We start from the raw sequence: 16,639 nt of genomic DNA, 5'->3' as shown, positions 1-16,639 counted from the left end.
TTTATATAAATTTCCCTATCAGCACTGCCTTTGCTGCATCCCATAGGTTTTGATAGGTTGTTTCTCATTTTCTTTCATCTCTAGACATTTACTGATTACTGTTGCAATTTCTGCTTTGACCACCTTATTGTTTAAGAATGCATTGTTTAACCTCCATATATTGTGAAAGTTCTGGTTCTTTGATGGTTATTGATTTCCAGCTGCATTCCATTGTGGTCAGAGAATGTGTTTTGAATTATTTCAAATTTTTTTTAATTTATTGAGACTTATTTTGTGCCTCAGCATTTTATCCATCCTGGAGAATGTTCCACAAGCACTTGAGAAGAATATATATTCCTATGATTAGGGATACAAAGATCTATATATATATGTTAAGCCTAATTCATTTATCATGTTGTTTAGGTTCTCAATTTCCTTATGGATCCTCTGTCTAGTTGTTGTTTCTATAGAATTGAGTGGTGTATTGAATTCTCCCATCAATATTGTAGACATGTCTATTGTTCCCTTTAATTTTGTCAATGTTTGTCTCATGTGTTTTGGAGCTCCTTGACTGGGTGCATAAACATTTATGGTTGTTATTTCTTTTAGGTGAATTGTCTCTTTTATTAATATGTAGTGTTCTGCTTTGTCTCTTATGACATATTTGCATTTAAAGTCTATTTTGTCTGATATTAGTATAGCTACCCCTCCTTTCTTTTGGCTGCAGCTTGTGTGGAATGTTTTCTCCATCCTTTCACTTTCAATCTCTTTGTGTTGCTGGGTCAAAGGTGAGTCTCCTATGAACAGCATATCAATGGATCATACTTTTTAATCCATTCTGCCAGTTTGTATCTTTGAATTGGGGAGTTTAATCCATTCACATTCAAAGTTATTACTATAAAGGTATTTCTTCAACCAAACATCTTTTCTTTTGGTTTTTATTTGTCATACCTATTTTTCCCCTTTCTCTCTTTTTTTTCCTTTAAGTTACCCTTACTAATACTCTTCATTTCTTTGCCCCTCTACAGACCTCTATCTCTTTTATTTTTTCTCAGCCAATAGAACTCCCTTTAGTATTTCTTGCAGGGCACATGTCTTGTTAACAAATTCTCTCAGTATTTGTCTGTGAAAAATTTAAACTCTCCCTCACTTTTGAAGGAGAGCTTTGCTGGGTAAAGAATTCTTGGCTGGCAATTTTTGTCCTTCAGAATCTTAAAAATGTCATACCACTACCTTCTCACCTCCATGGTGCCTATTGTGTAATCATTAGTTAGTCTTATGTGACTTCCCTTGTATGTGGTGAATTGCTTCTCTCTTGATGCTTTCAGGACTTCTTCTTTTTCTTCAGCATTTGCCACTCTGTCTCAGAGTGGGCCTATTTGGATTTATTCTATTTGGCATTTGTTGGGCTTCTACTATTTGCATATAGATGTCTTTTATAAGGTTTGGGAAGTTTTCCCCAACTCTTTCCTCAAATACTCTTCCTAGCCCTTTACTCTTCTCTTCTCCTTCAGGGACACCAGTAGTTCTTATATTTGTGTACTTCATGTTGTCCATTTCCCTGAGATCCATTTCAAATTTTTCAATTTTTTTCACCATTTGTTCTTTTGTGTGCTTGCATTCAATTTTCCTGTCCTCTAGTTCACTTATTCTTCTGTCTCTTCAAATCTGCTGTTGTGTATCTCTAGTATATTTATAATTTGATCTACAGTATCTTTTTTTTCCATAAGACCTGCTATTTTTCTATTTACTCTTTCAATTTCTTGTTTATGTTCTTCTGGAATCTTCTTGATGTCCTTTATGTCTTTAGCCAACCCATTTAAGTTGTTTTGGAGATTTGTGTATACTTCTTTGATTATTTGCTCCAAGTTCTATGTCTTCTCCAGCTTTTTAATTTGGTAGCTTGCCTTGTCCATATCTTCTTGGATCTTCATATGCTTTGTGATTTTCAGTTGACTTTAGCATTTGCTTATCTTGATAATGTTATTTTTGGAAATTCAGGACTATTGTTATCTTTATAAAAAATTTTGGCTGAACCGTAGCTTGCTGCAGTGCTCTTTCCCTATCTTCCCAGCAGATGGTGCCCTTTAGCCACCTCTTCCCCCCCGGTCCACTTTTCTCAGACTTCAGCTACATTATGGGCAGGGTCCAAATCAGGTGAAAATCCAATCAGTGCAGCAGTGCCCTGTTTGCAGTGGGGACTGTCAGCCCTTGGGGTGGGGGACTGGGCCCTATGCAGTTCAGCAGAGGGTCCACTGAGGTCACATTGGGTCTGGTGATTTCCAGGCCTCCAAGTGGATCACTCTTGAGCTGTGGGACAATTTTCACCCTCCCCAGCACTTAGCCAGCTCAAAAGTGCCCCACTTTTAGTTGGTCCTCAAGGTCCCTGCCTGCTTTGCACCTGTGTGCCCCTGGGGTGGGGGAGGAGCTCTTGGTTCTTCCATGTGGCACCTTTGCTTATCCCTGCCTCTTGCCCATGCACACCATAGGCTTCTGTATAGGAGGAGTATATGCACCAAGATTTCTGCATGTGGTCAACACAGGTCCACTTGTTCCTGAGTTCCCTCATGGGAGCTTCCAGTCACAGGGATGAGAATGGTTATCTCCCTAGCTAATCACTGAGATGGGTGTGTGGGACTGTAGAGATCCTCCCTCCCTTGTTCATCTGGCCAGCTGGTCCTAGTTGAATAAACTCACTCCATCTTTTCAGATGTAATTTCTCTGCTCTTTCAACCAAATATCCCCTATATATTGTAGAGGTCCTTCTCTGGTTGCTTGTACCCTGAAACCACTGTCACATAAATTTTCTGTCATTTCTCTAGGGGAGAAATTTGTTCTGCCTCTCCTATTCTGCCATCTTCCTACAGCAGATGCTGTAGTCTCCCTGGTGCACTGTTTTCTCTCAAGATTATTAAGTGGGTGTACCCAGTAGCTTGTGAACCAGCAAGTCCTTTCTTTGTACAAGAGCTATGGTTGCAATTACCAACTTACATCCATTGCGGCTGCCCTGCATGACCCAGGCTGTTGTTCCCCTTGCAGTTTTCCAAGCCCTGCATCTTATATCTGCTGCCTCTGCCCCTGACCAGGGAGGGCTGAAACAATAGCTGCTGCAGGCTTTGTCTGGCATAGGTTAAAACACTAGCTTCCCTCAATACCAGGACCCAGTAATCTGAATTCAATCAAAAGCCACAATCAGTGACTGACTGACTATGCACACCCTGTTTTGGGGGAAGAGGATTTTTATTTCCCTTGTTGTCCCCAGCATCTAGCCTGGGACTGGACCCTGGGGTGATGTGCTGTCAGAGTGGGGGATGGGCACCAGGAGCTACCACATGAAGAGGATCATTTACAGCTCTTTACTATAATTTATCAGCCTCTTCCTCACACTCTTTCCTGGAGGCTGTACAGTGTGCTTCCAGCCTCTGGCATTTCAGACAGTTCCTGCCTGTTTAATAGCTGTTTTGGTGGAAAGCTCCCCAATCTGTCATCTTCCCTAGAAGTCTCCACAAATGATTTACTTTTAATATTTGTAAAATTGAAGAATGTCTAATTATGTGATTGTCTAATTCTGAATATGCTAATTTATGGCCAAATATGGTTTTCTTACATCTGCAAGTCCTTTATCTCTTTCTAAGAAAGGTTCTACAATGTGTTATTCCAGATTTCTTTACAGTCTGCTATCAGGTTACATATTCATTGATGACCTTACACCAAGTATTATTTTCTTCCTTTGTTTTACTTTTTCAACCACCATAACTAGGAAAAGGTACAATTCTTCAAAAAAAGACAATAGTTGCAGTTGCAGAATGAGGCTGCATCAAAGAGGAGTAATTAGCACAAATGTTAGAGGACCTGCTTAGTATGTGAGTAGAATTGGTGCCAACTTTCCTACTTGTCAGAACTTAGTGATTAATAGGAATTCAGTAAATATGGGTAAAATCAATGAATAAGATTAGCTTTTTCCTAAATGAGCTTAATGCCACAGGAGAAATGAAATGCTTGGCTGATAAGGCAGAGTAGAATCACCTGAGCCTTTGCTGTCTGCCTCCTCCACACCTCCACCCACTGTGCCAGATTGTGATCAGATGGATCTTTCTCTTTCCCTTCACAGCCCTTTTCGCAGCTTGTATTCCTTTTATTTGTTGGTTTGCTTATTTTGTCTGCTACCAATACTAGATGTAATCTTCAGAAAGGCAAAGAGTCCTATCTACCTTGTTTGAATGTTTAACCTGGTGAATGTGAAGAGGAAGCACTCAGTTAAAATGTGCTGATAGAATAAATTAGCTTTAACATGGGTCCGTTTTGATCCTACCAGTTAAAACAAAGTGATTCCTACCTTAAATGTCTTATTAGTCTCATACATATATCTTATTGTACACCAAATACCATGAACTCACACAGTCATCAGTTCCACAGTAGGTTTTCAATGAGAATTACCCTAAACAAACTAGGATATTTGTTTACTAGGCTAATTATTTCACTAACATTTTATTATTGTTGGCAGTTGTGATTCTTACTATGGTACTGCCAAAAACCAGTGGCCTAAAAACCATTCAGCACTCAGATATTTTTTATGGAAAATTTTGCATATAAGCCTGAATTCCAGATTCACTATGTCCACTACCCACCGCTTTCCTCCCTTCTCTCCCACCTGCAGAGAAATGTAAGAATTCCTTCAATCAGCGACCCTAACATTTTCATCTTCACCAGAATTTTTACAGGAAAGCAATATTATAAAGGGACCTACTCTAGTCATCACTGGGGAGATGGAAGAGTATCTCCTACACTTGCCAAGGATAATATGGTTGATAGAAACAATCTCAGGATTAAATGAGATTTCTTCAAGGATGGGAGATGGTCCCTGTCAGCTGCTACAGCTGCTAGTTGCATGGCGTACCCAGAAGAAGTGAGAATAATGGGTATAGAATGGCAAAGGCAAATGCAGTTTTTATATTGCCCAAATAAAAGTGTTTTATAAAACTATGCAGGGCACACCAGTTGGCTCTTGATAGATTTCAGCCAGAACACACACAGAAAGCAGCTCAATGCTATACCTGACTGAGCTATAACCTCAGGAGGGTCAGGCCTGGCTACTTCTTCTACCTTCAATGCCGCTGCCTGAGTTAAACTCTCATAATACTGCACTGGGGCTTTTGTAATTGCTTACCTTTTTTGTCTGTCTAGTCTTCCTGTCTCTGGTCATTCACCTTGCCAGTCTTCTCCCACATTAGGTCTTTTTTCAAGGGATAACTTACACTCCCCATTTAGCTTGCCTTTGTCTACAAGGTTATATCAGAATTCCTCAGGCTGACAAGGAAGCCTCTTCCCAGTCTGGCGGATCTTTACCTCTCTCTGGTTCATTTTGTCCTCTGTCTTACCTCCTCCATTCTCCCCTGTAAACTTTATACTATCAGCACATTTCTAACTGATTTACGAGCATGATAGGTCTTTTTCTTATACTGTGCCTTTTAACATTCTAGTTTTCCTTTCAGAGTCACTTGACCAACTCAGCTATCAAGACGTACCTTGAACACCACCTCCCCTGTGAGGCTACTGACTCTTTGACAGAGATGGGCATTCTGAAGCCTTAAATTTATACTGATGTCATAGTAAGTATCACTTATATTGTAACTCTTCTGTTTATGTGCCAATCTCCCCCACTGGTATGAGAACTCATTGATAAATTGTCACTGGCAACTATGACAACTAAGTAAACTTGTCTTATTTGTTGACCTCAACAAAATTTGTTGTTATTGTTGTTGAATTAATGAATTAGGTGAGGAGACCAGCCCTTGCATAAAATAATAGAAAAAGAGTTTCCTAACCATGTTGAAAGAATTCTTTTGGAAACTATAGTCTAGAGTATTCAAACCAAAATACATTACAAATTGTTAACACACAAATCTTTATATGCTACATGGTGCAATCCATATGGCAGCCAAATCACTGTAACATGATATAACAGAAAATACTTAAGAAAAATTTATTCACTTATATGTCTCCAATGCTTGCTTTCAGTTTAAATCTGAAGTTTGAGTTATGAATGGAGCTGACAGATAGGAGTGAGGGTAGGGCTGCTGGCTTACAGGCTCCTGTCTCATCAGAACACTTTTGTTTAAAATAAATTATTTCTGCACAAATTTTTTCTCTCTTTAAAATTAATGCAGTTTGAAGAATCTTACTTTCATAAACATGTTTCCTAGTAGGTCACATTTACTTTTATACAAGATGCAATATTTGAACATTGCTGGAAGGTTATGCTGTTGACTCATGAAAATTCCATTTACCAGTCTCATATTGGGTTAATGTTAAATGTGTGACTAATTAACTCACCAAATCTGAAACAGGGGTATCATAGGATGGCCTGTAGTGCTGTGTCTTTCAAGAATGTCTGAATGTAATTTTAATGAAATGTGCTTTATTTCAGTGGATCCAATCTAAGTGTTCTATTTATTTATTTATTTATTTATTTAAAAGAGACATTTTAAGGGGATTAAAAAACAAAGAAAGATCTTGTGTAATTGTGTTGAGAATTATGTTTTGTGAAAGAAAAAGATTGTTTATTTTAGAATATCTTTTTAATGCAGTGTTTTTAATAAGTGAAATAATATAGATTTTCTTTTCATTGCTATTAATACCTGGAGCACTTTCTTATTCATCAGTGTCAGCAAAACAGGAAGTAAATCCAGGAAATGGAACTGATGACAGCCTTATTTTAAAGCAGGAACAATGTGGCAATGTAAGGAAGAGTGATGGTTCCTTTACTATGTGCCTTAGGGATACAATTCTGCTATGACATATCCCTGCTAATCACAGACTTAGGAGATACTTTGGTTAACTCTAGTAAAAGAGAACTCCCTGCTTCATGAGTTCTTGGTTTCTCTTGAGAATTTGACAACTCCATTAGCATAATATAGTACTGAAATGTGTCGAATGTGCCTGAGTTAGAGACCTGTACATTTAATTTTGAACCCTAGTTAAAAAATTTGAATTCAAGACTTCAGAAGTCATCAAGTCTGCTTCAATCCTGCCATACTAAACACCAGTTAAGTGTAATGTTCTCTATGGAGGTAAAAGACCTAGCAATATAAACAAGATATGACATCTTTCACTTTGAGGAAAAGAATGAGTAGCTTTCATTCTCACCCTACTGCTTTACATAACTTCCAACTGTTAAGATATATTGAGGAATATCAATAACACATTTTCCCTCTGTTTTGAGATAGACAAGTGGACAGTGATTAGGTTCTTAGGTCCATCTCTGCTGAGCTCTCATGTCTGTGCCTTCATAGGATCATATGAAAAAATGTAATTTGCTAATTTATCATTTCAAGAGGAAAGTTTAAAAACTAGTTTCCAGTTGGTATGGATGACAGATTATCAGTGTATTTCTGTGGATAAGAAGACCAAGTTTTGACAGACTATGGAATTGCGATGGTAAATGAGATACAGTGATTTATTGAAAATGTTTCCTCAAAATTTCATTTATTCTTACTTTTGTTCTTCTTTAGGTCATGCATGGGTCTCTGAGGTAGTTAGATGCCAGTCACTTTAGATATAATATAGTCAGATTGACCTCAATTTCTTAGGAAGGTAAAACACAAGTAAAATTACAAAACTAGTTTTGTTCATCCTGTTTTCGAATATAAAATATATAAATCATTATTTCTAAGGAGATGAATTGTTGACTTGCAGTTGAAAGTTCTTAGAGAAAGAAATAGTTTATTAAGAAGGAAAACTGATCAGCTATCTAAGTGCTGTTGTTTATTCACCATTTACTCCAGTTATGACAAATATTGGAAATTTAATGCATTTTATTTACTGTTTTAGTCCCCAATACAGAATAATTATTTGCTTGACTCTTAGTTAAGACTTTCTGAAATACATCCAATTATTTCCATCAAGGATCTTAAGATCTAGAAAAATAGGGAACTACATGAACACAAATGTTTATAGCAATAGTAATACATAATAATTGCCATATACATGATATATGCATGTTATGCATTTTAAATCTCATAAATGTGAAATATATTGTAATAATTATATTGGTTTTTATAAGTATATACATTTTAACTATGAGGTATTTAGTGACTCAAGTTGCTCTTCAACAAAAAAGGAAAGAGAAAAATGAGACCTAAGTCACAGAATTGTCCCAAGATACAAATGAGGCAATAATAGTACTTATCACAGTATTTGCCCAATAAATATCAATTATTGTTTAAAATGTTTCTAAGAAATTAGTTTCTACCAATATATTCTAAATGCATTCTCATTTCCATGTCTTCTACAGATTTTAATTAACACATAAATTTTGGGTCTATTAATCCTACTTTTTTTTTTCCCCTTTCACTAATTAAACCATCTTTCAACCATACTTTGAATAGAAACACCGAAATGATATCCTTCTTTTCTTTTTTGCATGATAGAGAATAAAGGCTATAGGGAAAAGAAGACATAACATTAAAAATAATAAAATACAACTACTGTCCTTGACAAGGCAGTATTTTGCAATAAAAACAATATTGACTGGAAATTAGAAACCAGGCATCTACTAACTAGAGGGCTAGTCTTGGGAAAGTCACTTCACCATTATAAGCCTGACATTCATCCTCTGTGAAATAAGAGGACATGAACCAGATGGCCTCTAAGTGTCATGGTTCTAAGAAATCTGCAGTTTAATTGATACAGAGAAACATAAGTTTTTTACAAAAAAAACTTAAGAAAAAATTTCCAAGCAATGTAAAGCAAGCATATTATAATGTAATGTAGTTGGGACATACATAAGCCAGGAGACATCTCCGTTGAATCAGATGATATATTTGAATTATTGACTCAAATGACCTTGTGCTTTATCCTTCATAATGCTTCACACTGAAAAGGAATAAAGGAACTAAGAGAAGTCTGCTTTCCAAAAATGAATGCATTCATTCTGCAGATGAATTATAATTTTGTAGCAACTCTGTTATCTCATCTACTCTGGGTTCAAAGCCATGTTCTGGTACTCTAGAGAACATAATATTTTGGGTTTTATCCCAGTTAATAATCAATGCAAGACCCTTTGGCAAAGATTCAACACAGATGCTTAGATGGATGGTGACCTCATGATATCTGCAGAAATTTCACTACCTCTAGTTTGCCTACTAACAAATGCTTCAGTAGTTTAATACACAGGGGCTGAAAGCAAGTACAGGCAGTGGCTCCAAGAGACGTCAGAAACAGTAAATGCTAAAGGCCTGGAAATGCAGTAGTTGTTGATAGTAGGAGATAGTGTTCCAGCACAATGAGTCCCAGAAACCGACAGTCAGATATCAAAGTGAGAAGGATCACTTCTAAAGTGTTATGTGACTAAAACAAAAGCTTTTGCAGAAGAACTACAGATGTATATAAGCAGCATCTTGTGAGAAAGGCATTTTTAAAGGCTACAGGGATTTGTGATTTTGTGTTAGCTTTTCATGCATTTCTGTGACAGGGTTTATATATCAGAGAAAATGGCCTTAGCTGAACATTGCCTTGAAATTAAGAGCTTATAAATTTGTTGATAGTCTCAATTTAACCTCATTGCATTCCTTAAATTTTTTCACAAATAAATTTTCTCTCTGGATGCGGGTCTGTAAGATCCTTGAGGACAGGGATCAATGCTCTTTGCTTTCATCTTTGTGTAGTCTCAGAAATGTCTGGAAGATTATATAAATAAAGATTTATATTTTAAAAAGTACTCTTAAACACATTTATATATATTTTTTCTTACAACAGTCCCATAGAGAAAATGAAACAGATGATATTATCCATGTTTTACATAGGAAAAAATACCCCGAGTTTCAGATATTTTAAAAGACTTAACAGAGGTCAACAGCTCCTAAGTGATAGAGCAAGGACTTAAGTCCTATTCTCCTCATTTTAAACTTTGAATGTTTTTCATCATATCATTCTGACTTTTCAAAGCATGTACTATTTCTCTCTTTAACTAAAGCAAATAGAGAAAACCACTATTCATTGAGCAGTTATTGTATAAATATTATGCTATGTACTTTTGTTTTTAATAACTTATCTTTATAACCACAAGAAGTAGGCATGATATCCCCCTTTCAACAGGTATGTTAACTTGTACTAAGAAACTCCAAGTAATTTCTTCAGTATGACACTGCTAACAAGTAGAGGAGCCAGAATTCAAGCCTGGGGTTAAATAAGTTTATTATATTATATCCCATATGATATCATATTGGGAGCTAGGCTATGTTAAAAATAAAAGTGCATCATTCCACCAAACAGTTAGGATGGAAAATAGATTGTCTCTGGAGAGCCTACCTAAAGATAATCTTGGATTAATTTGTGTTTCCTTTGTCATTAAAGAAGGAAAATTATAGAAGGGGAAGATTGGAGAGAGGGTTGGGAGGAATTAAGTATAAGAATGACTCAACAATGTGAGTAAATGTTCTTTCAATAATAACAGCAAAAAAAATAGCAAAATTTTCTGACCACATTATTGGACTAAGAAAGAAACTATCTTCTGATGGGCAGGAGACAAGTTACTTTTTCCTCCAGATAGGCACTTTTATTTGTAAAATGGGCATAGAAATGTGAAATTCTCCCTTGTGTTGGGTAAGTAGAAGTGGAGAAATAGACATGGTTTTAAATATATTTGACCTTTCACAAGATAGTTCAAATAAAACTAAGATAAACCATTGAGGTAACTTTTTGTTGTGCTAAAATAATCTGGTGTTAATTTCCTTGGCTGCTCAAGAAACTACCATGCAATGGTTCAGCTTAAAAATTGAGGATTAATTTGCTCATGGTTTTGAGTTAGGAAAAAAGTCCAAATCAAGACATAATCAAGGCAATGCTTTCTCCCCGAGACTGGCATACTGGGGCTGGCTGCCAGTGATCCTTGTCCTTAGCTCGTCACATGGCAAGATGCTTGACGGCATCTCCTGGTCTATCCCTTCTCTTTTGGTTCTGTTGATGTTCAGCTTCTGAATGTTCCCTCTGTGCCTTTCTCTTTGTGTCTGAATTTCATTCTCTTATAAAGGACTCCAGTAATAGGATTAAGACCCATCCTGATTAAAGTGAGCCACATCTTAACTGAAATAACCTCATCAAAAGTCCTACTTGCAATGATTTCACACCTACAGGAATGGATTACATTTAAGAACATGTTTTTTCTGGGGTACGTTGCTGCATACCTCCATGGTAAGGAAAGCCAAAATAGTATTAAAGTGAGCTGATAAAATTCCTGTGGATGGTGGCTACCTTGGGCTATATTCTATAAAGGTGTTTTTCTGTTCTGGCAAACTTGTAAAATACAAGGACATCGCCCAGAGGATGAGCCAAAATTCTTTAGACACTTTGAATTTACTTATGTATATGGTTCAATAAATTCATCAGAAACCTATCCCTGCATAACTCTAGATTAGAAGCATGGTACCAAAGGGTAAAGCCTGGATCAATTAACAAAACCCAGGGTTACAGGTATCTCATCTCTACACCTAATAATATGCAAAATTCTGAAAGATAGCATTTGTCCTCATCGTTTTTCATTTTGATAACATTTCGCTTTTCTATGATACTTCCTCATGTGCCCTCCTGCCACATTTCTGGAATTCTGGACCCCACTTACGGTTGAATATCTTTGGTTCTTTTTGTTTTTTCTCCAATGTTAGGATCATAAACAGAAGCAGCATTATGAAATTCTTTTGAAAATCCTGACTTTATCTTCCTCATCCAAACCTACTAATATGTTTCTCTTTCATTGAAAATTAGCAATTACTATACTGGCTAAATAAGTCATACCAAGATATTTATAGTTATTCATAAGTGAACATGCAACCTATAGAATAGTACCTACATTTAAGCAGATTACTATTGCCTAAACCCCAACTACTAGTGAAATTTAATATATTAGCATAAATTGTTCTTTGGTAAGAGGTGTTTCCATATGTATTAGCAACTATTCTTCTTTAGTAAAGGGTGTCTGAGGGCAGAGAGACATTCCAGGCATCCCTCAAACACACTGTGTTGGACACCATGTTGGACAATCACCTACTGCACCCTCCCTATAAAGCCAATTCTTCCCCCAACTCCAGGATGTCCATTAGGGAGCCCAGCTGCTGTAGACCTACCAGGGATGCTGCCAGTTGGCTGTAAGCCTTCACAAGGTCCTCTCAGAGTTGGCTTATAAAGTATGGACTTAGATTACCTACAGTATCTGCCTTCTTCCCCCCACAGAAATATGCCATGAGAATATATGAGATAATTTAAGAGAACCACTTCGAGATCCCAGGAAGAAAATGCATTCTATTTATTCAGGTTGTTGTTGCTTTTTGTATTACTAATAAATGCTTCATTGAAGATGGCCTGAAGGTGACATCTGACAGTTTACTCCTACTCTATGTGAACATAAAGCTTCTGTAAAATTGGTTACATTTGTTTCCAGATACTAGGATGGAAGGTCTCTCATTTCATGGAATTCCAGGTGGTGGTATAGCTTTCTTTTCAAAGTCTGTTTGTAATGTAAATAATTTGCTTTATAAATAAAGGGCATTTTTCATAGTTGACATGTTGTAATTTCCAATAGAAATATAAGCTAAATTGATGAACTCATTAGGAGGCATAGAGTAAGGTGGTACTCATTTATTTTCAAGGGATGAATGGTGCAGGAATGACTGGTTTGTTTTTATTTTTATTATTTTCCTTTTGCACAGAACTAAAGAAATTCCAAATTGCTGAAGGAAAAAAAAAATAGGCGAATAGGAGATTGTAAATGGAGAAAAAAAGACATACTTGCTACAAAAAATACTGTATTAATTTAAATGTAATCTTCACTTTTTGCGTGTACAGAACGCACACAAATGCTCTAAGGCATTCCTGCATTCCCATGTTCTCAGATTAACTCTCCTACTGCTCCTATTGCTTGAGCCCTTCAGAGAGACACTACTCAAGGCTGCTCAACCTTAGAGCATAAATACAGGGTCTAAACAGCAGGAGATCTGAGGCATTACTTTAGCCTCTTGACAGGCCACATTTTTTCCCCTCTAATCTTCCTCATTCTCAATGGATCACTTGTATCTGGCAAGGAACAGCCTGCCTCCTGGAACAGGACTATCCTTATTTATCCCTGAACTAGACCCTCCCAGATTTAGAACTTCCTCTCTAAGAACAAGTTAGGGACTCTGTTTCACATTTGACATTTCTGGACTGAAAATTTTTTTCCACTGCTATTTTTCTCCTGTGAAAAAATAGGCTGAGTGTTACAGTATCACAATATGTTCTTTATCTTAACCCACCAAAATAATGCCTTAGACAAAATTCAAAAAATAGAACAAAAATATAATAAAGGTTCTGATATCATAATCCTTATACAGGCATAAATCTCTTTGAATTCTTTCAAATATATGTATATATCAAATGATACTCCCTTAAACACTAGAAAATGACATGCATTATCATTATGAATAGTAATAATGAGAATACCATTTTCATGTCTCTATTCTAATAGCACTCTCAATATAATGTATTCATTGTATTAGAGTTAGAAATGCTAATTCAAATCTATATTACTTTACCAGAAAATATAAAGATGTTGCCAAAATTTGTTTTAAGAAAATGAACCTAAGACCAGTTATTTGCAGCATATATTTCCAAATAGTAGGCAAAAATAGAGAAAGAAATATATATTTTCTTAAAAAGAGATGAGTACTTTTAAATTGTGTAGATAATTTATTATAATAAGCAATGGAATGTGTTTCTCTCTATGTCTTAGGTACTTTTTGGCAGGAAATTACTCACTTAGGAAGCCATCAATTCTTTTAGACCACTAGCATCTCTTGTACTGCAAGCATCCTCAAACTTTGGGGACCTACCTTTTAATTTCTGTTAAATCACTGGCTGGGACAGGTGCCCGTGATGACATTTCTAAACCTGAGCTGGAGTGGTGAGGGAAGGGTAAGTCAAGGATCTCCCAATATGTTTCTCCCTGTTGGAAAGTCCTTCAAGGTGCAGAGAAGGAATGTGACAGTAATCTTTCTTCAAGCATCCTTTATAGTATGAAGGGTTCTAGCTTGAGGGCAGCAGGTTGCAGTAGCTGCTGACCTATGTGGAAACTTTAAAGGTCTTAAGATATATTGTTGAAGCATCTTTAATTCAGTATCATTTCTGTTTTATAACAGTGGATCCGTGGACATTGAAACAGAAGTGCACTTTATGTATTTGGATGTTTGTAATAATATATTAACATTTTCATCATCTTCAATTGGTTTGATCCAAACATAATAAAATCTTTTTTTAATAAAATAAGAAACATGTATTTAAAGAAATATTATGACTGTAAGACCACCTTTATGGCAGTGTAGGCTTTTCTCCTTAAAATTCTACGGGGTGATATTCACATCTTTGTGTAAGTAAATGATGCCTCTAGTTTTACGTATGCATCTAATAAAGTTTTCTCTTCCATAACATTGGGATCAGTGTTCTTGTAAGCAAAGGAAGGCAGGAAGGCAGGAAGGAAGGAAGAAAAAAAGGAAGGAAGAAAAAAGGAAGGAAGAAAAGAAAGATAAAAGTAGGAAAAAAGATGATTTTCACTTTTATAAAATTTTATTTAGTTAGGGATTCCGTGCTATAAAATTAAAACAAGTGGAAAATAACTAAATACTTAATAAATTCAAAAGAATAAAATATAAGTGGGGACATGAGCAAATGATGATGTCTTTGAAGAAAACAACACATCAACCAGGAGGAAGGATATTTACATATGAAATTGTAAAGAATATTCCAGAAAGAAAGAACATTAAGAAGAGGGCAATGTAAGAAAGAAGCATTAAGTACAGAGGATGATGAAAATACTGGCATGCATGCATATTAGAGATTAATTGGCTATCTAGCCTTGGAAAGAATGGGTGAAATCATGTCATGGAGAACCTTGAAAGCTTGACAGAGGAGTTTGCACCGGATATACTGAGCCATATGACACGATTGCAGATTATTGATTAGGAGATGCTAGCAATGCTTTTAGAAGATTGACTCAGAGATAAGAAGAATCAAAACTTTTGAGAAAGAAGGTTATGGAGAAGCAACTACATTCCAGGTATTAGAGAAGTAATGGGTAGGTTGATAGCATAAGGAAATAGTGGGCATATGTCATGTCTTGAAGGGTTTTGCCACAGTAAGGAAACAAGTATGCATTCAAAGTTACAGGAAGTTTAAGTTTTTTTTGTTATTCTTGTTTCTTTCCTATTGTTGCTATTGTTGATTTGTTTAAAATTGAAGGACTCCTTAATGTGCTTAAATAGGAATGAAAGGAAACTAAAGAGAGTCTGATGGAAATGCTAAATGAAAGCAGGAAAATTTGGGGACTGAGTTTCCAGAGAATGCAGAAATAGAGGATTTCTGATGGAAAGAAAGGGAACTGGAGTGAGCAATGAGGAAGTAGAGAGAACAGTGACTGGTCTCTAGGAGTCTATTAAATAGAAGTTCCTAGGTGTAATGATTACTGATTTTGAAATGATAACCCAGGGAACTAAAATATCTTAAATTACTTTATAAATCTTCAGTGATTCAGTTGTGCTCAGATTAGTTTATTGACTATTAGTGAAACTTATTTGATGAAAACAGGTAAGTTACATATGCATATATAAAAACAACCAGAATTTATGAACACAGAAATATCCATTTTCCTAATGAGAATGAATAGTAGAGATAATGTTATCATTACCCATGCCAAGCAAGCATTAGATATTGTAGGATTTATTCAATACAATTCTGAAGTCTTTTCCTTTTTCCTCTGCTGGAAAAGCAAACTGTGAAATTTAAACTAACGTGCAAAATTATTTTGTCCTGCACATGCAGGGGAACGTCTTATTCTTTTGTAATACTTCAGAATGAGTTGTGAATGTGCGTAAATAGGATCCTAATTAATTAATTGCTTACATTCCATTTTTGTAGTTATTTTTCATATCTCAGGTGTGACTTTCCTTCTGATCAGGATATTTATGAATAAGTTGAGGGTTCGTCTCCTTTTAAGAGACTATACAGTCAATTCTAAGACATGAGTAACTTCTGATACTTATAAGTTTTCCACATGACCATTCAAACACTTCACTTCTGGCCGTTATTTTAATGACAAACTGAGAAAGTTGTCATGGCCATTAAGGTCATCATGGAGTCTATTTAAATAGAATATTGGAGACAAGGTAGTGGTATAGTGTAACATCTTAACAAGAAGGGAAAGGAAATGGGATTTACGTGTACTTTAGTTTAGTACTATCAAATAAAATAATGTGACTTTTATAGTTTATGAAAGGCCAGGAAATACAATCTCTGCTAGAAATCTTAGCTGTCACTACCCACCTAGCCATTAGCCATTAAAATTAGTTTTATTTTATATTATTTTAAAAAGACAACAACAAAAACTTTCCTGAAAAAAAAGCCTTAATTCTATTCTTGATTTCACTTGCTATGAATTTCAACATATCTTCCTTATTTCCTTATCTTTCTAAATCATGTACATAAAAGTTGGAAAACTGTGGCTGTCTAAACTTACAAATTATTCTTTCAAAAATTAGATAATAATTGTGCCCTATATGTAGAGGAGTGTGGATGATAGCAATGATAGTGAGGTAATGATATCTTTTCAGTTCTTGAGTAATTAAAATTTAGAAAGAAGGCA

The 16,639-nt window shown here is 35.8% G+C and overlaps 1 long non-coding RNA gene across 1 annotated transcript in view; it reads left to right on the top strand.

The window, feature by feature from the left end:
* LOC119538502 overlaps window positions 1-16,639 on the top strand; it is a 289,526-nt gene that overhangs the window by 107,680 nt on the left and 165,207 nt on the right. Inside the window, exon 2 of the long non-coding RNA XR_005217564.1 lies at window positions 5,472-5,588. This is a non-coding gene — a long non-coding RNA (uncharacterized LOC119538502). The remainder of the gene's footprint in view (window positions 1-5,471; window positions 5,589-16,639) is intronic.

Source organism: Choloepus didactylus, chromosome 1 (genome assembly GCF_015220235.1).
Source record: "Choloepus didactylus isolate mChoDid1 chromosome 1, mChoDid1.pri, whole genome shotgun sequence".
In the NCBI taxonomy this organism is placed as follows: domain Eukaryota; kingdom Metazoa; phylum Chordata; class Mammalia; order Pilosa; family Megalonychidae; genus Choloepus; species Choloepus didactylus.
This window is presented reverse-complemented; position numbering and strand designations above follow the sequence as displayed.